This window comes from Pristiophorus japonicus, chromosome 6 (genome assembly GCF_044704955.1).
Source record: "Pristiophorus japonicus isolate sPriJap1 chromosome 6, sPriJap1.hap1, whole genome shotgun sequence".
Classification (NCBI taxonomy): Eukaryota; Metazoa; Chordata; class Chondrichthyes; family Pristiophoridae; genus Pristiophorus; species Pristiophorus japonicus.
This window is the reverse complement of record NC_091982.1, coordinates 222,507,679-222,520,395: the sequence shown is the minus strand read 5'-3', so window position 1 is coordinate 222,520,395 and position 12,717 is coordinate 222,507,679. Positions and strand designations below refer to the sequence as shown.

The following is a 12,717-nucleotide window of genomic DNA, read 5'->3' as shown; positions in this document are numbered from 1 at the left end:
AAACTAATATGGCAGGGGGATGGGAATCTATGCAGGGAGACAGAGGGAAATAAAATGGGGGCAGAAGCAAAAGATAGAAAGGAGAATAGTAAAAGTGGAGGCCAGAGAAACCAAGGCAAAAATCAAAAAGGGCCACATTACAGCAAAATTCTAAAGGGACAAAGTGTTAAAAAGATAAGCCTGAAGGCTCTGAGCCTCAATGCGAGGAGTATTCATAATAAGGTGGATGAATTAACTGCGCAGGCAGCTATTAATGATTGATATAATTGGGATTATGGAGACATGGCTCCAAGATGACCAAGGCTGGGAACTCAACATCCAGGGGTATTCAACATTCAGGAAGGATAGACAGAAAGAAAAAGGAGGTGGGGTAGCGCTGCTGGTTAAAGAGGAAATTAATGCCATAGTAAGAAAGGATATTAGCTTGGATGATGTAGAATCTTTATGGGTAGAGCTACGGAATACCAAAGGGCAGAAAATGTTAGTGGGAGTTGTGTACAGACCATCAAACAGTAGTAGTGAAGTTGGGATGGCATCAAACAAGAAATTAGGGATGTGTGCAATAAAGGTACAGCAGTTATCATGGGTGACTTTAATCTACATATAGATTGGGCTAACCAAGCTGGTAGCAATGCGGTTGAGGAGGATTTCCTGGAGTGTATTAGGGATGGCTTTCTAGACCAATATGTCGAGGAACCAACTAGAGAGCTGGCCATCCTAGACTGTGGGTGTTGTGTAATGAGAGAGGACTAATGAACAATCTTGTTGTGTGAGGCCCCTTGGGGAAGAGTGACCATAATATGGGAGAATTCTTAAGATGGAGAGTGACCGTGTTAATTCAGAGACTAGGATCCTGAACATAAGGAAAGGTAACTTCGATGGTATGAGGTGTGAATTGGCTAGGATAGACTGGCAAATGATCCTTAAAGGGTTGACAGTGGATAGGCAATGGCAAACATTTCTAGATTACATGGATGAACTTCAACAATTGTATATCCCTGTCTGGAGTAAAAATAAAAAGGGGAAGGTAGCTCAACCATGGCTAACAAGGGAAATTAGGGATAGTATTAAATCCAAGGAAGAGGCATATAAATTTGCCAGAAAAAGCAGTAAACCTAAGGACTGGGAGAAATTTAGAATTCAGCAGAGGAGGCCAAAGGGTCTAATTAGGAGGGGGAAAATAGAGTATGAGAGGAAGCTTGCAGGGAACATAAAAACTGACTGCAAAATCTTCTATAGATATGTGAAGAAAAAAAGATTAGTGAAGACCAATGTAGGTCCTTTGCAGTCAGAATCAGGTGAATTCATAATGGGGAACAAAAAATGGCAGATCAATTGAACAAATACTTTGGATCTGTCTTCACTAAGGAAGACACAAATAACCTTTTGGAAATACTAGGGGTTCGAGGGTCTAATGAGAAGGAGGAAATGAAAGAAATCCTTATTAGTCAGGAAATTGTGTTAGTGAAATTGATGGGATTGAAGGCTGATAGGCTGCATCCCAGACTTAAGGAAGTAGCCCTAGAAATAGTGTATGCATTGGTGATAGCTTTCCAACATTCTATTGAGACTGGATCAGTTCCTATGGTCTGGAGGGTAGCTAATGTAACACCATTTTTTTTAAAAAGGAGGGAGAGAGGAAACAGAGAATTATAGACAGGTTAGTCTGACATCTGTGGTGGGGAAAATGTTAGAATCAATTATTAAAGATGAAATAGCAGTGCATTTGGAAAGCAGTGACAGGATCGGTCCAAGTCAGCATGGATTTATGAAAGGGAAATCTTGCTTGACAAATCTTCCAGAATTATTTGAGGATGTAACTGGTAGAGTGGACGAGGGAGAACCAGTGGACGTGGTGTATTTGGACTTTTGAAAGGCTTTTGACAAGGTCCCACACAAGAGATTGGTGTGCAAAATTAAAGCACATGGTATTGGGGGTAATGTATTGACATGGATAGAGAACTGGTTGGCAGACAGGAAGCAGAGAGTCGGGATAAACGGGTCCTTTTCAGAATGGCAGGCAGTGACCAGTGGGTGCCGCAGGGCTCAGTGCTGGGACCCCAGCTATTTACAATATACATTAATGATTTAGATGAAGGAATTGAGTGTAATGTCTCCAAGTTTGCGGATGACACTAAGTTGGGTGGTGTGAGCTGTGAGGAGGATGCTAAGAGACTCCAGGGTGACTTGGACAGGTTAGGTGAGTGGGCAAATGCATGGTAGATGCAGTGGATAAATGTGAGGTTATCCACTTTGGTGGCAAAAACAGGAAGACAGAATATTATCTGAATGGTGACAGGTTAGGAAAAGGGGAGGTGCAACGAGACCTGGGTGTCATGGTAGATCAGTCATTGAAGTTGGCATGCGGGTACAGCAGGTGGTGACGGAGGCAAATGGCATGCTGGCCTTCTTAACTGGAGGATTTGAGTATAGGAGCAGGGAGGTCTTACTGCAGTTGTACAGAACCTTGGTGAGGCCACACCTGGAATATTGTGTTCAGTTTTGGTCTCCTAATCTGAGGATGAACGTTCTTGCTATTGAGGGAATACAGCGAAGGTTCACCAGATTGATTCCCGGGATGGCATGACTGACATATGAGCAGAGACTGGATCAACTGGGCTTGTATCCACTGGAATTTAGAAGAATGAGAGGGGATCTCATAGAAACATATAAAATTCTGACGGGATTGGATAGGTTAGAGGCAGGAAGAATGTTTCTGTTGCTGGGGAGTTCCAGAACCAGGGGTCACAGTCTAAGAATAAGGGGTAAGCCATTTAGGACCTAGATGAGGAGAAACTTCTTCACCCAGAGATTGTTTAACTGTGGACTTCTCTACTGCAGAAAATTGTTGAGGCCAGTTTGTTCGATATATTCAAAAGGGAGTTAGATATGGCCCTTACGGCCAAAGGGATCAAGGGGTATGGAGAGAAAGCAGGAAAGGGGTACTGAGGTTGAATGATCAGCCATGATCTTATTGAATGGCGGTGCAGGCTTGAAGGGCGGAATGGCCTGCTCCTGCACCTAATTTCTGTTTCTATGTTTACTAAAATATTCAAAGCCTGAGGGAATGAGACTCTACACAATAGTACATTTTCAGTGTCAGAGCGGTTGATTGGCAATAATTAACAATTGCCACGTCATTAAGTGTACTTACACTATTAATTACTAGCCCTAAATATCTGTGGCAAATTTTGTTTGTATTTACCACTCAAACACAGCGACTTCACGACATTCAATGCAAGTCAATGGTCAGGCAGACAGCGAAATGCCATTCACATGAAACTAACGACAGAGTGGCGCAACTCAGACAGCAACTTATGGTTATTGCATTTAACCCACATTTGCTCCGCCTGAAGTTGGTGGACCATTTACGCATAAATAACAGTGAGCAGTAGTGACTCGTTGTTTTGACAGCAAATTCTGGCCTAATACAAGGGCTGAATTTTTCCCACCATTGTGTGCCGTTTTTTTGGCGTCCGCTGATTTTTTTTTGCAACTTTCCTCAAAGTTTTTTAGTATGGTAAATTTTTCGCTGCAGATTTGGTTAAAAACTGATTTCCATGCCGTTTTGGTCCTTTTTAGCCATTTAACCTATTTTCACCAACACCGTTTTTTTTTCAGGACAGCGCACAGTGGCCTGAAGTACTGATCAGAAAAGCCTATGTTAACTTAAGGAAATCGGCACTGAGTATATTTCTGAATTTTTGGAGCGAGGGACGAAGAAAGTTTAATACACAAATTCATGATGATTTTTGCAAACGGAACTCAGAAAATAACTCAAAGTTAATTTTTCCCACAGAATGTTTTTGAGAATGGGCAAATTGTGACTCCACCCCACCACAGAATCTCTGCTCACGGGCCTCCAGGCACGGGTCGGATGACTGCCGGCCGGTGGCAGGATCGCTCCCTCGGCCGGACACAAGCACAGGAGCTCGGCACTTGGATTCCACCATCTGCCGGGCTTCTTTCCAAGCTGAGCACCGATCTCCTGTGTTTCTGTCCGGCCGAGGGAGTGATCCTGCCTGCATGCACTCCAAACTGTGCATCGGAAACTGCACAACAGCAAACATACAGGTTTCTGCAAAAGCAAAAAACAAGTGCCATAAATCACTGTGCATCGCGTCTCCATAGAGACAGAGCCTAGTGTTGCACATGCGCAGACCAGGGTGTGGTCCATTCTACTAGGGCGTCACCCAGCAAAGGTGTGAGTGCTTCAGTATGTATTGTCTCTCAACAACAAGAATAACAAAATTAAGAATGGTAATTATGTGTGTAACTATTACTATGCCTCATGTAATAAGGTTGATTTGCATACATGCCATGCGAGGCGATGGATAATACGATGCCACCATCACAGAAACCAGATAGCTCGGGCATTGATGGGCAGGAGGCCATACCCTGATCGAATCTACAGGGATAGGTGCTCATACCTACACCTGAGTGAGGCAGACTGTATTTGCAGGCTGCGATTTAGAAAGGAGGTCATCACAGAGATCTGCCAACTAATCAGGGCAGATATTCAATGGCAGGAGGACTGCCCTACCTGTGGAAGTGAAGGTCACTGCAGCACTTGCCTTCTATGCTTCTGGCTCATTTCAAGCAGCAACTGGGAACATATGCTGCATCTCACAACACACCACACATTGCTGCATTCGACAGGTGACTGCAGCACTGTATGCCAAAAGGGACCAGTTCATCAATTTCCCTATGACCACGCAGGCAATGTGAGACAGGACTGTGGCGTTCTCCAGAATTTCTGGCTTCCCAAAGGTACAGGGTGTGATTGGCTGTACCTACATCACCTTGAGAGCACCTTTGGATGACTCCGAGGTTTATTGCAAATGTCCAGCTCATCTGTGACGATATGCATCGGATTATGGTAGTGGATGACAAATACCCAGCTAGCATCCATGATTTTTTCATCCTACATGAGAGCATTATATCTACAATGTTTCAGGAGCTGCCAGAAGGGCACAGCTGGTTGCTCGGGGACAAAGGGTATGGGCTCGCCACCTGGCTTATGACCCTCACCCCGCACTGAGGCAGGGTGTCGGTACAACATATCGCACATAATGACACGGAGTATCATAGACAATTGGCATACTGAAGCAGCATTTCCGATGCCTGGACCACTCTGGAGGCTACCTGCAATACGCCCCTCATTACGTCGGTCAGTTCACTGTTGTGTGCTGCATCTGCATAACTTGGTTATCATGAGGGGACAGGTACTGGACATTGAAGATCCCCCTGAGGAGGAGGAGGATGAACCCATGCCACCACCTCAACACGCAGGATGATGGCGCAGGAGTTGGCCTTGTTCACCTATAGCCATAGCTAGAGACTTGTGGCAGCGACTAATGCATGATCGCTTTCCAGCCTGAAGGCTAAACGGCCCGACAGTGACTCTTTGCACCTTTTAGTGTGAAAACAATAATGTACATAATAAGGTATGCAATGTGTTGGTTTATGCTGCTTTAAATCAAAAAATAACGTGCAGGATTATTTAAAAGATAATTAGGTTTATTAAACATTTGTACAGTTGTACTTAAGTTTAATAAACATTTTTGTATCAAACTTTAAACTTTTCAGTGAAGAAAACAAGAAGTAGCAGCAACAAACAAACAAACTCTAGCTGTAGCCATCACTCCTCCCCCTTATTCAAAGGCCTTAGCACTGTGCGCCCCTCTTGCCCCTGGTGTTGCCTCTACCCCTACCCGTGCCCATTGTCTCAGACTTCTGCTTCCTCCCCCCGACCCCAAGGTTTTTTCTGTTTTCTGCGTGACGGCACATTTGTTGTTGGTGGGGTTGGACAGGGACAGACCTAGCAGACAGCATTGTGGAAGGCCTGGGTTCCTCTTCGGACTTTTCAGCCTGTGGATCAACCAATGGCACATTAGCTGAGGTTGGTCTGGGGTTTGGAAAGTGAGTGTTAGCAGTTGATGCTGCCAATTGCTGTCGGGCAATGACAGCCTGGATGTATCCACTTATTGCAGTAGCTATCTCCGACAATCCCTCCCTAATCTCCAATATCCCTTCCCTCATTTGTCCCGACAGCGCTCCCATTCCTCCAGACAGTGTTGCTATGTCTACTGACAGTCCCGCTAATTCTACCCTCACCCCACCCATGGTGTCCAGGAGCAATCTCGTTAGCTCAATGCTCTCCCCACTCATTCCCATGAGCTGTTCCATGTCCCCTACACACTCTTCAGGTCCCGCAGCACAAAATTAAATTTTACTTTGGTAAAAGTTGTATTTTATTTTCTCTCCACAATCGACCGTTCATCCTCCTGGGTGCCAAAAAATCGGCAAAAGAGGAAAATTGAGCCCTTCTTGTTGATTTTCTTCTCTCCCCTATCGACCCCTGGCAAGTGTTTGGATCCAGGGATGGCAAACATCCTCCAGTCATTTTTCCTTTGTTCTATCAGGAAAGACTGAAAAGGCTGGGGCTCTTTTCTCCAGAGAAGAGAGGTGACCTGATAGAGGTCTTTTAAATTATGAAGTGGTTCAATATGATAGACATAGATGTTTCCACTTATAGGGGAGTCCAAAACTAGGAGCCATAAATATAAGATAGGCACTGTAAATCCAATGAAGAATTCAGGAGAAATTTCTTTACTCAGAGGGGTGAGAATGTTGTACTCGCTACCACAGGGAGTGGTTGAGGCAAATAGCATAAATGCATTTAAGGGGAATCTAAAAAATTACATGAGGGGCAAAAGCAATAAAAGGGATATGTTGATCGGGTGAGACAAAGTAAATAGAAGGTTCATGTGGAGCATAAACGCAGGCATAGTGTTTGGGCTGAATAGCCTGTTTCTGTGCTGTACATTTGATGCAATTGCACATGGTTAATGCATGAGCCTTGGCAGTGAGTTTCAGCAGACTGCAACAAGTCAAACCCAAAAGTGCCCTTCAATAGACATCCACTTCAATATGGGTCACAAGATCACACTGGCTTATTTTCCCCTTCCCCTAACCCAGGGACCTTGAGTTGAGTATAGTGCCATTACCAGCGCTGCAGCTGTGATCAGGTAACTTAGCACAGAAGAAGAATCAAATCTGGAATCTTCCCTAAATGATTCAGCTACTCACTGTACAAACCCAGTCATTGGGTGAGTTCATGGCTTATCTAAACTTGCATACAAATCCAACCTTTTGTTTAAAAAAAACTAAACATTTTATAAAGCATAAGGAGAAAATCTGCACAATTTATAAGATTCTCAATGGAGGCGAGTTAATATTTGACAAGGTGGATTCAGCCTATTAAAGTTGCTACTGAAATGACTTGCATGTGAGATTCTTTAATCCATGCTTAAGAGTCAGCATTACTTTAAACACCAGAGGTAGCAGTTAAACCTCATGGCAAATGTTCTTTCAATTTTGCAAACCTACCCGTGAAATGTAAAAGACATGTGCACTCGTATTACTTCTCCCTTTGAAAAACCTTCACTGTCTCAATTGTCAGCAAGTCCAAGCAAGCGTGCTTCCTACATTAAGACAGCCTGGTTCTGTGAAGGAGGTTTGAACTGTAAAGTCCTTACTCTACAGCATGAAACCACACGAGGCACATTCCAGGGACAAGGCCACTCTGTGACCTTAACTCTTTATTACAGGACTCCAGAAGTGATGACCCTGCGTGGGACCTCCCTTTATATACCTGTGTGATCAGGTAAGGAGTGTCTCCCACAAGTTCACCCACTGTGGTCAAGGTGTGCATCTAAGTTGAGAGTATACAGTAATACAGTGGTGTTACATTGTAGTTACGAACATGACATCACCTTCCCCCCACCAAAGTCTTACTGGGATCATAGGTTTAGTCTTTCAGGTGGTCTATGCTCCCTCATGGAGCGCCGCAGTTGGGGCTCTGGTTATTGGACACTGACGTGAGTGTCTGTCGTCTGTGGTGATTCCGGCCTTTTCGGACTGACCTCAGGGACTGTGCATTCTTCTGATTGCTCTTGTTGCACATTCGCTGGCGGTAGTGTGAGCTCCATCTCATGGCTTTCTTCAGATTCCTCCGTGTCGATGCTGAACCTTTTTTTTTCTTGGTCCAGATGCTTACGACATATCTGACCATTGTTGAGTTTTACCACGATGATCCTATTCCCCTCTGTCAATTACAGTGCCCTCAAGCCATTTGGGCCCCATGGCATGATTGAGGACGAATACAGGATCATTTATTTATATACATCTCCCCCTTGAATTACGGTCATGGTACTCATTTTGTGACTTGCGCTTGCCCTCAACTATGTCGATCAGGACTGGGTGGATGAGGAACAACCGAGTTTTGAGTGTCCATTTCGTGAGTAGCTCTGCGGTCAGGACTCCCGTGAGTGAGTGCGGGTGGGATCTGTAGGCCAGCAGGAGGCGCAAAAGGCAGCATTGTAGGGAGGGTCCTTGAATCCTGAGCATCACTTGCTTAATGATTCGGACTGCCCATTCCACCTGGCCATTGGAGACCGGCTTGAATGGCGCAGTCCTGACGTGGTTGATGCCATTGCCCGACATAAACTCCCGGAATTCATAGCTCGTGAAACATGGGCCATTATCACTAACCAGGATGTCCGGCAAGTCATGGGTTGCAAAATTCACATGTAGGCTTTCCACGGTGGTGGATGACGTGCATGAATTCAGGATGATGCACTCGATCCATTTCGAGTACGCATCTACTATAATGAGGAACATCTTCGCCATGAACGGGCCCACATAGTCAACGTGAATGCGTGACCATGGCTTGGTGGGCCAGTGTCATGGGCTGAACGGGGCCTCCCTGGGGACATTACCAGAACTAAATTTAAGTCAGAACTAAACATTGACTGGGGTTGTACAGGGTCAACAACTTGTTTGAACAAAGTAGGTTTTGCACTCGATCAAAAGCCCGTTTCTGACAGTTCCCCCAAAACCAATCGCAACCCTTACACAGGAGCAGATTATGGAGGTGTTCCTCGGTGTTTCGACCCGTGATAAGGATGTTGTCCTGGAATACGATCGTTCCCGGAATGGCTTTAAGCAGGCTTTTCATGTTACGTTGAAAAATTGCGGCCACTGATCGAATGCCATATGGGCACCTGTTATACGCAAACAGTCCCTTGTTGATGGTGGTCAGTAGTTTAGATTCGTCGGCCAGTTCCTGGGTCAAATAGGCTGAAGTGAAGTCCAACTTGGTGAACAGCTTGCCGCCTGCCAGCGTGGCGAAGAGGTCCTCCACTCTTGGGAGTGGGTATTGGTCTTGTAGGGACACCCGATTGATGGTGGTCTTGTAGCCGCCACAGATCATGACAGAGCCATCCGCTTTTAGAACGGGAACAATGGGGTTCGCCCAGTCGCTGAATTCAACAGGCGAGATGATGCCCTCTCGCAACAGCCGGTCCAATTCGCTCTCGATCTTTTCCCGCATCACATATGGCACCGCTCTGGCTTTGTGGTGCACTGGCCTGGCATCCGGGGTGATGCGTATGACTACTTTAGTGCTTTTTAAATCCCGATGCCCAGTTGGAATAGTGACTCGAATTGTTGTAGGACTTGTGAGCACGAACTTTGCTCCGCCGAGGACATTGCGCGAACATTCCCCTCCCCCCCCCCATTTCATCTCGGCTAACCAGCTCCTCCCCAACAGTGCGGGACCATTGCCCGGGACAACCCAAAGTGGCAGCCGGTTCACTAACCCATTGTGTGTGACAGCCATCATTGCACTGCCTAACACCGGAATGATTTCTTTGGTGTAAGTCCGTAAATGTGTCTCAATACATTCTAATTTGGGTCTACTGGCTTTGAGTGGCCATAGCTTCTCAAATTGCTGAACACCCATGAGTGACAGGCTGGTCCCAGTGTCCAGTTCCATGCGTACTAGGATACCGTTCAACAAAACCCTCATCATCATTGGTGGCGTTTTGGTGTATGAACTGTGTAATATTCACTTCTCGGCTTTTGGCTAAGATCATGCGTAACTGACCTGACAGGGGAGTAACCATGACACCCAACGGAGGTGTGTGGGGGGCCTGACCCATCCACCTCCATGGCACGAACCTGGTATTGCAGTACTTCCAGGAACGGTGCAGTGGCTCTAGGCCTTTTGGCTAAGAGCATTGGTGCAGAGTGATCCTTGATGTGTGCAAGGTGACCTCTGGCATTTGTGATTTGACAAAGAATTGTAAAGATTGGCAATGAATAAAAAAAAACTGTGAATATTCGTCTCGGCCTTTTGACTAAGATCATGCGTAACTGACCTGACAGGGGAGTAACCATGACCAGAAAGTGGTTCTCCCTGGATCAGGAAGGTGGTTCTCCTATGCTTTTTGGAAATAGGAGGTGGGTAGGGGGCCTGCCCCGTCCCGTTCACCTCCATGGCACGAACCTGGTATTGCAGTACTTCCAGGAACGGTGCAGCTTTGGCTCTAGGCCTTTTGGCTAAGAGCATTGGCGCAGAGTGTTCCTTGATGTGCGCAAGGTGACCTTTGGCGTTTATGATCTGACAAAGAATTGGAAAGATTGGCAACGAATTTAAAAAAAAACTGAATATTCGCCGCATGGACCCGCTGAACCTTGGTGTCCATCGATTTGCCCCAAAAACCATCCTGCCTCACAGAAACCTCTTCTGGTCCATCTGCCTCATATATTAGTCTGGTTGCAGGTTTTCTGCACATTTGAGCTAAATGGCCAGAGATTGCAGTTTCTGCAAACTGTTGGAATCTGCAAGATCTGGCTGAGTGTTCTCCCCCACACCTCCAGCAGGAGTTAAAGTTCCCATTGTTGGGGACAAAGGGACTATGGCCAGGAATTCTGCACTGACTGTCCCTTTGACTGCTTTTAAGTACCCTATTAGTGGGTGTCAATGACCCCATCCTGGGCCGCATTGTCCACTGTGATGGCGTGAATGTCCGTTCAGCCTGCCATTGTCTCTGTTGAGGTCCTGCTCTGGGGTCTATTGCTGCCTGGTAAATGTCGGACTGCCCCTGCCTTTGTGCGGGGCTCTGAGTAGCATTAGTGATGTTGACTCCTTGATCCATCGCCGCGTTAGAGGCAGAATTGTGCAGGTAAATCATTTTTGTCTCTTTCCCCCCCCCCCCCGCCATGAAAGTTTGAGCTAACAACGCTGCCGCTTCAAGGTCAAGTCTTTGGTTTCAATTAACTTGCAAAAAATTCCCGCATGACCGATACCCTCGATAAAGAAGTCCCTTAGCATCTCCCTCCCAACCCCCCCCCCCCCCCCCACAGGCGTCTGTGAACTCACAAAGACTGGCCAAACGCCGGAGGTCCGCTACAAAGTCTGGTATGCTCTGTCCTTCTCGACGTCAGTGGGTGTAGAATCTGTGTCGGGCCATGTCTATGCTGCTCTCCTGTTTGAGGTGCTCCCTGATTAATTTGCCAAGCTCTTCAAAGGTTTTGTCCACCGGTTCTCGTATTGGACTGTTCAGCCACCTAAGAACTCATTTTAAGAGTGGAAGCAAGTCTTCCTCGATTCCAAGGGTTTGCCTATGATGATGATATTAATAGTGTCTCCTGATGTTCTACTGTTGAAAATCATTTGAAAATAATTGTGACTAATTTCAACATGCTCTTGTTTTCCTGTTAATTATTGTTCTTTCCAAATATATTTTTGCTGTATCAGTGAATGCCCTGACCGTCATCTTGGGTACAGGAATGGAGATGCTACTGAGCCGGATTATAAAAGCAGATGCATTAGTAGCAAATACTTATCCAGCGTGCTTCAATGCAAATGTATTTGTTGCTTCAGTATTCTCTTGTCAGACACAGGAACTCCTTCAAACCTGTTCCCCAACCATTATCCTCGGCACCAGCTCTTTCAGCACAAATAAACAGGGGGAAAAAAAAGGATGTTACAAATAATCATATTTCTTTGTGTTCATTTGAATTCAAAGTACTGATACTGACTTCCTCTTTAAGCTCTGTCAGAGACTGAACCCTCCATAGATTGTAAAACTGCAACCATTGAAGCTCCCGGGGAACAGAGCGTAATTTGAGCTGAAATGAGACTAACGATTTCTGAAAGTTCTGCTGCATGTGTGTGGTGTGAGACTAACCATTTGTGAAAGCTGCAAGGAAAGGCAAAGCCACTAAATCCAAAATGGCAACTCTTGTATTTCACGCTTGGCACAATAAATGACTAAATAAAAATTCTATTTTTAAACCACTACTGCGTGATACTTGGCAGACCATTTCGTGGTAAATCGCAGCCCTGCACAATTGTAAAATAAGATATTTATTTGATGACCATGAAATATAGTATGTGCTTGTTCAAACTTCATGGCTGAAAAGATATGTTGTCCAAGTTTTACATTTATTGTCTGCAGCTAAAATAATGATTGAAAACTGACCATCCAGCATAGGCCCGGAATTTGCGGTCAATGGCGAAAGGACGCTGATCGCCACTGACCTGGAAAAAAGCTGCCCACAAAGACCTCGCTTCCTCGACCTTAATTTGATTGTACTGTTGTCAAAAAGTGATTCGCAGCATAGAACAGCAGTGATGTCATCAAGCTGTCTAAGCAATTCATTGCTTAAAGAAATAATCAGGCAATCTTGCAGCCTGATGTCATAGATTCAACACGTCATTAGGTCCTTTATCGCAAAGCAAATGTTCCCTCAGACACTAAAGCACAAAATCAATGCTCCTATGTCACATAGAAGCAAAAGTAATATCATCCAAAACATGGGCCATGAGAAGTAAAGGAACTGTGAAAGAAGTTATGCCACCAT

At 45.4% G+C, this 12,717-nt stretch overlaps 2 pseudogenes; both read left to right on the top strand.

The window, feature by feature from the left end:
- Window positions 1–9,912: 9,912 nt before the first annotated feature.
- Window positions 9,913–10,063, top strand: LOC139266466 (U2 spliceosomal RNA; annotated as a pseudogene).
- Window positions 10,064–10,184: 121 nt separating this feature from the next.
- LOC139266363 (U2 spliceosomal RNA) lies at window positions 10,185–10,391 on the top strand (annotated as a pseudogene).
- The last annotated feature ends 2,326 nt before the right edge of the window (window positions 10,392–12,717 follow it).